Source organism: Rhincodon typus, chromosome 24 (assembly GCF_021869965.1).
Source record: "Rhincodon typus isolate 14 chromosome 24, sRhiTyp1.1, whole genome shotgun sequence".
Classification (NCBI taxonomy): Eukaryota; Metazoa; Chordata; class Chondrichthyes; order Orectolobiformes; family Rhincodontidae; genus Rhincodon; species Rhincodon typus.
The window spans coordinates 6,708,506-6,717,747 of NC_063355.1; the positions used below are offsets into that span (position 1 = coordinate 6,708,506).

Below are 9,242 nucleotides of genomic sequence, written 5' to 3' on the forward strand. Positions count from 1 at the left end.
TATTGGAATTTCATTGATAATCAACCTGCAGTGGAATGAGCGCAAGTTGCGCAAAACGCCCACACCAGGATGTTCCAATTCAATTGAAAGTTAGTGCCCTTTGCTCAACCCCATTTGTTACCTATTTGCCAGATTTCTTTTCACAACCTACCTTGGTGTCATGACCGACCAATGGAAAAACTGTGGAACATAGGAATAGGAGTAGACCATTCAGCTTCTCGACCCTGTTCCACAATTCGTTGAGATCATGATTGATGTGTGGGCCTGCGCCACATTCCTGACTTTGGCCCGTATCCCTTAATACAGTCACCTAACAACATTTATCTATCTCAGAGTTAAAATTAAATTTAATGGACGTTTTCAACTCAACCAATTAGTCTGTGAAACCTAAACACAATCTCAAAATTTCTTCAACTAACAGCGAATGCAACAAAGGTGATAGAAAACGAAAGTGATACAAATTCAAATGCAGCAGATGTTGAAATCCAGAGAATAAACAGAAAATTCTGGAAATATCAGCTCAGGAAGCATCTGTGTTTGAGTATAGCTGTCCCTCCCAGTGATGAATTGTCCCATTTATGGGGTCGGAGCTAATACTGGGAGGACTCGGTGCCCATCACTCTACCCAGAACACTGAAACGTTCGGGTGTTGGATAGATGTGTCAAAGAGTCGGTGCAAGCTTCAGGAGCTAAATTATGTTTTTTATATAACACAAAATACTGCGGATACTGGAAATCATAAATAAAAACAAACAGTACTGGAGAAGCACAGGAGGTCTGACAGCATCTGTGGAGAGAAAAACAGAGATAACGTTTCAAGTTCTTTGGAACTGAAGAAGTCTCTAGACTCGAAATGTTAAATCTGTTTCTGGCACCATTTATTGTTGCTTGTTTCAAGGATTCAAATCCAATTTAACAATTTAGCATGTACAGAGCACACTCAGGTAGAGTATTAAGGCTTTTGACAACGGTGATTTTAGCTGGTATAGAAAGGTCACGAAATGAAATGTGAATCCAGTTTCTCGTTCCACAGATATTTCCTAAACTGATATGTCCAGCATTTTCGGTCCAGTTTTGGAATTTCCGCATCCGCTGCATTTTCTATTACCTTGCTTGTATTTGCTGTTTGCTGAAGAGATTTGAAATTGTGTTTGGGTTTCAGAAAATGATTGGTTAAAATATTAATTTGCATAACAGCAGAGGGTAACGCCTTCTTGGGGTCAGGACTTATTAAAAGAGTTAGCCTTTCAGGTACTTAATCCATCTGGTCAAATAGCTGTCAGTCCAAAGCAGCCTCGTTAAACTTTTCACCATGTCTGACTGGGCACGTGTTGTTGTTGTCTTCTATTTCTGTGCGGCCGGTGAGTGTTTTCACGTTTAGGTAAAATCCGCTTTGTGAAGATTGCCTGCTGTGTGTATATTCAACAGTTTCAATAATTGATCAAAGTACACAGTAGTAAGATTTTTGATGCTTTTTTTCTCCCCAGTTTCAAGCGCAGACATTACGGTAAATCAACCGCTTTCAAAATCGACTACTCCCGGCGGGACCGTCCAGATTAGTTGCACCTTGTCTGGTACCTCCTTAGGAAGCAGCAACATATATTGGTATCAGCAGAAATCTGGAAATGCTCCTCGGATTTGCTCTACCACTACGCTGGCAGCAGCACGTACAGAGCCTCAGGTGTTCCGACCCGGTTTTCGGGCTCTGTATCCGGCAACACGGGAACGTTAAGTATCAGCAAAGCTGAATCGGGAGACGCCGCGGACTACTACTGTGCCATATGGAAAAGCAATATTTACTTCTTCGGCACAGGCACCAAGCTGAGCATTGACAGTGAGTAAAACCCCCTTTCGCATAGAGTTCAAAACTTGATTTCGTTTGAGTAAAGTATTATACATGTCTATCTGCTCCTCTGATGCTGCTTGGCCTGCTGTGTTCATCCAGCTCTGCACCTTGTTATCTCAGTCTCCAGCATCGGCAGTTCCTATTATCTCCATACACGTCTACCTTCTATTTTGCAACAATTGTAACATCCTGCTCACAATGGAATATAAATTTATTCCAAATGATCTAGAGCTGCCCTATTAACTGGTTAAGAACTGAGACTCGCAGGCCTATGAGGTTTTCTGCTCAGAGATTCTACGGTTTGTTCTGTGTTGAGCTGCTTTACCGCAACCACAAGAAAAACTGGCGCCAGAGTGTCTGCGCCAGAGTGCGGGAAAATGTCCAACAAACACAACCAGAAATTGCTCGAGAAACTCTGCAGTTTTGGCATTATCTGTGGAGTGAAAGCAGTGTTGACATTTCGAACCCGGCCACTCTACATCACAACTTGATGTTAACTCTGCTTTCTCTCCACAGATGCTGCCAGACCTGCTGAGTTTCTCCAGGAATTTCTGTTTTGTTTCACATTCCCACAATCTGCAATTGCTTGTTAATTTTAGTGAAATACTAAGGACACTTTATTTCCGTTCCGCGATCTCGCCGGGGAACACAAGGAGTGGACCCTCTGGAAGTGACAAGATCGAGCTCAATTATGTTGTATCTCGTCTCTTTACCACTTTTCCAAAAAGACGCAGTAGCGATTTCCACAAGTAAATGGCGGTGTTTAGCGCCACGTGCTGGAATTGATTGGTGAGGCGAGAAAGGTAACCCCATAGAAACTAGCCCTTCAGAACAAGAAGGGCAATGGAAAGTCAAAAATGGGTGGTAACTTTAGCCTTAAATAAAAGAAAGAACTGCGGATGCTGGAGATCTGAAATTTAAACCGAATTTACTGGAGAAACTCGGCAGATCTGGCAGCATCTGTAGAGATGTCCAATGACATTTGTTCAGATCTGGTAAATTTAAGCTTCCATGTTTTGCATTCTCGGTTCCCCTAGTTTTCTCCGCTGCGATCATTGTTGCATTGAATCTAGCGGCTTTGAATTACAACCGAAGTTCAGTCCGAATGTTGATGTAAATTGAGCGCGTAGAATGTAATCAAAGCACCCAGGAAACTCTTCGTTTGTTGCGTATTGGTTAATTGAGGCGCACCTAATGGAAAACTCTGAATTCTCAAAACGACGCACAAATAAGGCGCGAATACTTCCCTGAAGAAGCAAATGCGGGATTGTAATGAAATCGACGCATTCAGAGGGCTCAATTGTGGTCAACGAAATCTGGTGAAACTCCGAATCAGTGCACAGTCTTGTTAAAATGAACTTAGGAGTGAGCATGAGGCCAGGAGCATGATCACATCTTTTTATTGCACTCTAAGTATTGACGTTGTCAGATAGTCAGGTGCATTAAGAAAAGACACTACTGACCGAGATTTCCTGTTCTTTCTGCTGTTGGAATCTGATCTCAGTTTTTGGTTAGTTTGATGTCAGTTATCAGAGAAGATCTAATGCAAATCACACTCTGAGCCGCATTAATGGAAATGGGAATATTTAATTGATTGAAATAATAGACCTAACCTCGCACAATATCTTTTCGAGGTAATCCTTGCTAGATAGATAAATCAAGTATTCAAGCAGCACATTGGTGAGATTTTGGACTTGGTGGCAGAGCGAAACAGCTGCTAATGGGAGGGCAGCCTGTTTGCATTTTTCTGTTGGTATTTCTGTGACAAGATGTCTTCTTACCCACCCATTCTTTCAAAGTATGTGTGTGCGGTGGAGGCGGTGGAGGCGGTGAGGTGGGGAGCAGAGAGCTGGTGTAAAAGAGGATGGTGTACCTCGAGTTAAAAGCAGTCGTAATGAATTAATAGCGATATAGTTCCAGCACAGAATGGTGTATGCCCTGGAGAACTTGCAGGTGGTGGTCTCCCCATACATCTGCTTTTCATACCCTTACAGGTGGTAGAGCTTTCGGATTTGGAGGGTGCAATTGTCAGACCCTTGGTGGATTGCTGCAGTACATCTTGTATATGGTATAATGTTTAAGCTGGTGAATGGTGTGCCAGTCAAATGGACTGCTTCGTTTGGGATGATGTCGGGTTTGGAGAGTGCTATGGAAGCTGTGTTTGAATGGCCGACCAGACTTGAGGGAATCAGGAGGCGCGTTATTGGTCGCAGCTTTCCTAGTAACTGCCCTGCTCTTGTAGCCATTTCAAGTATATGGTTAGAACAGTTTTGTTTCTGGGCAATGATAACCCATGATATATTGATAGCGGGGCTGTAATGCGATAGCAATGTCTTTGAATATCAAGAGGAGATGAGAGCTGCCTGTTACTCATTTGCCTTACATTAGCAATAGTTGACCGTACCATTTGGACTAAAACTGATCACAATTTCTTCACGTTAGCAGACCAAAACAACTTTAACATATGTTCATGTTTTCATATTATCAATACTATTTCTAACAATTGCCGGCACCTAACTATCTCAAAGTAGAGCCATAGCAGCTGTATGAAGTGTCATCAGCAGCTATACAAAGGTGTTCTTTATGTTTTTCAAGGAATGCCATACAAAATAGAACAGACATATATTCTCTGTCAACTTGGTCAGACCCATTGTAACATTCCAACATTTTGTATCGTCGGACCGAAACCAAACCGGTCTCTCATATTCAGTCCTTCTCGCATTAAATATTACATTGAAATGTGCGCAAAACTAAGTGAACTATTTATTATATTCCATAATTGACATAATTTAAATTGTATTATCTTGAAAGGAATCTCCTGCTTAAAAAAATGCAGTCCCTTAACTCAAATGAACCTAATTTAATTTAAACAGGTCCGCGGCAACCATCAGTCTCCCTCCTTCCACCTTCATCGGTTCAAATCACGGAAAAGAACAGGGCGACTCTCGTCTGTTTGGTCAGCGGTTTTAACCCGGGCACGGTGGAGATTCAGTGGACGGTAGATGGCAGCGTCAGGGGCGATGGTGTTGAGACCAGTCGGGTCCAGCAGGAGACGGACAACACGTTCAGTGTGAGCAGTTATCTGACCCTGCCAGCCTCAGAATGGAATTTGCACGAGCTTTACTCCTGTGGGGTTAAACATGAGACTCAGGCAACTCCGTTTCAGACAAGCATCTCGAGATCGAGCTGTATGTGATTTCGAAATTGCCACTTGAATCAACTGAGAAAGTTTGTTCATTCCTGTTCATATCTCCCATGTGACAATATGGTAGAAATTGTTTGCATTTCGGTAAATTAAAAATGCTCATCGCAGTGGAAACTTCTTTCTGTAAAAGTAACTGGTTTTTACGGACTTGCGTGTTAACTGAAATGTCAATGATTATTACTTTGCATCTATGCATCCGATCAGGTCAGTTAAAACACAGCAATAATGTGATTGTTTCTTAAGTACTTAATCATTATGAATCTATCCCAATAGAGCAGTTCAATAAAACAATTGATCAAACATCAAACGCAGCATTCATTTTCGTGCCTTTCAGCTCTGCCAATATGGGTCATACCTATTGTGATTTCAGTAATTAAACACTCCCGGAAGAAAAACATTGCAAAGTGCTCAACGGTTATGGTGTTCCCCATGGCCCCAAGCAAGTCTGTCAGTGAGAGTCGGTTTAAGTGTGTGTGTGTGTGTGTGTGTGTGTGTGTGTGTGTGTGTGTGTGTGAATCAGAGTGGGTTTGTAAATGTGTGTATCTCTGTGTGCATAGATAAAAAGGAGACGTCATATGTTTCTCGTAGAGTACAATGCCTGAGGAATTTAGCATTCAACAAACGAACATCAAGCAACTGAGAAGCGGAGAGGAAAGCGTTGGAAAGTAGTGCAGCAAAGCATGAGTTATTGAATAAACAGGTTTAACGTTTCTAAATTTAAATAAGCTAAGAAAGATTAGTGAAACCGAAGGTGCGCTGATGTGCGGCCAAAAAGGTAAAACCAGCTTAGATAAACAAAATATCCGACGCATTGAACAAATAGTGGAGACCAACTTGAAGACTGAGGACCTGAAAGAATCGTTGTTGAGACTGTGTCAAATTTGAAATAGCTTTGTTGTCACACGTACTCGCTTGAGTACAGTGAACAGTTTATAAGTCGCCACTTGTAGCGCCATTTTAGATCCAAATTTAGAGGAACTGGCATAATCTTGTAATGTAAATTGTTGCAGACGAATTTGTCAATCGGAAGAACAAGAGTTCTCTCATGGGCTGGAGCTTAAACCGGGGAATCCTATTTTCATCAGGCGGGTGGCAGAAGGCTGGGACAACGAAGAGGGTTTGTAACCAAGAATCCCTCTTTGTGATAACAGCAAATTTCACACGGTTAAAAACTGAAAGAATTGCGGATGCTGTAAATCAGGAACAAAAACAAAGTTGCTGGAAAATCTCAGCAGGTCTGGCAGCATCCTTTCTCAGAACTTCACCGGACCCGACACGTTAACTCTGTTTTTACCTTCACAGATGCTGCCAAACCTGCTGAGCTTTTCCAGCAACTTTGTATTGCACACAGTTGTGTAGATTAGTGCTGAGGAGCCGCGCTGATATTCATCCCTGAAATCGGTGCTGCCCATATAACAAAGTGATGGCTCGTTGTACGTCTCATCAGGACGTATACATCCTGAAAAAGGGCAGAATGAATCCCATTTCCCCGGTGACCCAGGTTTGATCGAGTGTGTAAGATGCCTCATTATTACACTTTTAGAAGTGCAGCTCGCACATTTTCCCTGCTCCTCCCAATACTAACACCGCCCTGTTTGGGCAAATGGCTTACTTCGTGTGAAGGGAAAGGAAATCTGGGATTGTAGGCTTTGATAGCTAGGCCAGCATTTATTACCTTTCACTAATTGGCCTTGAGAAGGTGGTGTGGACAACGTTATCCAACTGCTTGGACCAATGATGTGATGGAGGGAGTTCCAGGATTTTGACCCAGCGCCACTGAAGGAATGGCAACATATTTCCAAGTCAGGATGGTGAGTTACAGATGGTGATGTCCCCATATTTCTGCTGCCCTTGTCCTTTTAGATGCTGGTGAGTTTGGAAGGTGCTGTCAACTGAGGCTTGTGAATTTCAGTAGTGCATTTTGTAGAAGGTACACGCAGCTGCTACTGAGAGCCAATGTTAGAAAGAGAGATTGAATGTTTGTAGATGTAGAGCCAATCAACAAGGCTGCTTTGTTCAGGGTGGTGTCAAGCTTCTTGAGTGTTAAATGTTTCAAAGCACATCGCCTGCCCTTACACGCAAAAACATTGTCACTGGAGGTTCTCCAGCCTCTCTTTTTTCAGTGGGTTCATCAGCCTTATATTCCAGAGCCCTCCCCAATCTCGTAAATTGTCATCACAGTCCGGCTAATACTGTAGGAACAAATTACTACATATTCTGGAATTTATACTGAAAGCAACAAATGCTGAGATCACAGCGAGTCAGGCAGTATCCATGGAGAGAGAGCAAGCTAACGTTTCGAGTCTAGATGACCCTTCATCGCAGCTAAAGTGGTGTGGAGGGGCAGCATTCATGCTATAGTTGGCGAAGTGCGGGGGGATGGGGGAACCTATCATTGACTAGTGTGATGAAGACCCTCCCACACACTTCAAGGGTGCTACATGAGATATCGGTCCGAGATTGTTTCATTGTACCTAGTAATTCCATTTTCTACCACCAGGATTTTCGAATCCCAACAGGCCACACTGTTTGTATTGACCACAGTACCTGACGTCCCCTGCATTTATGTAGAAGGCACCAACGCAGCTGTCCCATCATGGGTTCGTGCTGTTTTCACGCAGGGTCTTAACCCACAAAATTAATTTTACAAGCTCCTATTATGTTTTCAGTCTAGAATTCTGTATCAAATATTAACTAGCAGTCCTATGCAGGACACTAACCACCTCTTGTGTGTCCTAATTCACGCTCGTTAGCTGACTGATGTGATTTTCTTTTCCTTTTCATTGAATCAGATGCACAGTCATGCTAACCAGTCTAGAAGCAGGAAACGACCTATCATTCCAGTTGAAATATTTGATGGAATGTATTTCGTGAAGTTGCGTTTGTCACCAATCGACATTCAAAAAAAAGTGCCTTGCTGTCAAAGCAACTTTTCACTTGACGTTTTGCATTGCTCAGATTATTTGATGGAAGTTCACTAGTTACAGGAACACAATTCACTAGTTGCCAATTCAGATGTTAGTGGACAGCACATTGTCCCTGCTCCTCCTAGTACTGATGCATTCCCGTTTGTGATAAAGGGCTTATTCATGAAGAGGGAAAAAAATCTGCACAAATCTTTCTCCACAATGTTTTCAAGGCTCAGTCACCCAGTTCCACTGTCTTCCTAGGATTGTGAGTGACAACCCACATAGAGCTTTAGAGTAATTCTAACCAATTTCTAAAATGTTTTTTTTGTCCAGTTAAATACGATCCTTGCTTGCAATCCTTTCAAACAAGTATTTCCCCATCAACAGACCAGTGATTTTTTTTAAAAAAGATCATTCATGGGACGGTTGCTGCCTGGTCAGCTTTATTGCCCATCCCTCATTGTCCTTGAGAAGATGCTGGTGAGCTGCTTTCGTGAACCACTGTAGTCCATGTGCTGTGGTTGGAGCCGTAATGCTCTTTGGAGGGGAGTTGGGGAGAAGGTGAGGTTTCCAGGATTTTAATCCGGTGGCAGTGAAGGAACGGTGATATTTTTCCACGTTAGCATGGTGATTGGCTTGGAGGGGAACTTGCAAGTGGTGGTGTTCCCATATAACTGCTGCCTTTGTTCTTCCAGAAGGAAGTGGTCGTGGGTTTGGAAGGTGCTGTCTAAGGACCTTTAGTGAGTTTCTACAGTGCAATTTATCGATAATGCACACTGCTGCTACTGATATTTGGCGGTAGAGGGAACGGATGATTTTGGATTGTTACCAATGAAGCGGACTGCTTTGTCCTGGATGTTATCAAGTTTCTTTAGTGTTGCTGGAGCTGCACCAATCCAGGCATGTGGTGACTATTCCATCACACTCCCAATTTGTGAATTGTAGATGATGACTTGGTTTTGGGGAGTCATGGGGTAAGTTATTCACCACAGTATTCCTAGCCTCTGACCTGCTCTTGTAGACATTGTATTTATATGGTGAGTCCAGCTGAGTTTCTAGTCAATGGTAACCCCCAGGATGTTGATAGTGGGGAATTCAGTGATGGCAACACCATTGAATACCAAGGGTCAGTAGTTAAATCGTCTCTTTTTGGAGATGGTTATGGCCTGGCATTTGTGTAGCATGAATGTTACTTGCCATTGCAAGTCCAGTTTTGGATGTATCCAGATTTTGTTTCATTTGAACACGGACTGCTGCAATATCTGAGGGGCTGTGGATGGTG

The 9,242-nt window shown here is 42.8% G+C and overlaps 1 pseudogene; it reads left to right on the plus strand.

The window, feature by feature from the left end:
• The first annotated feature begins 1,267 nt into the window (after positions 1-1,267).
• LOC109925837 lies at positions 1,268-5,329 on the plus strand (annotated as a pseudogene).
• The last annotated feature ends 3,913 nt before the right edge of the window (positions 5,330-9,242 follow it).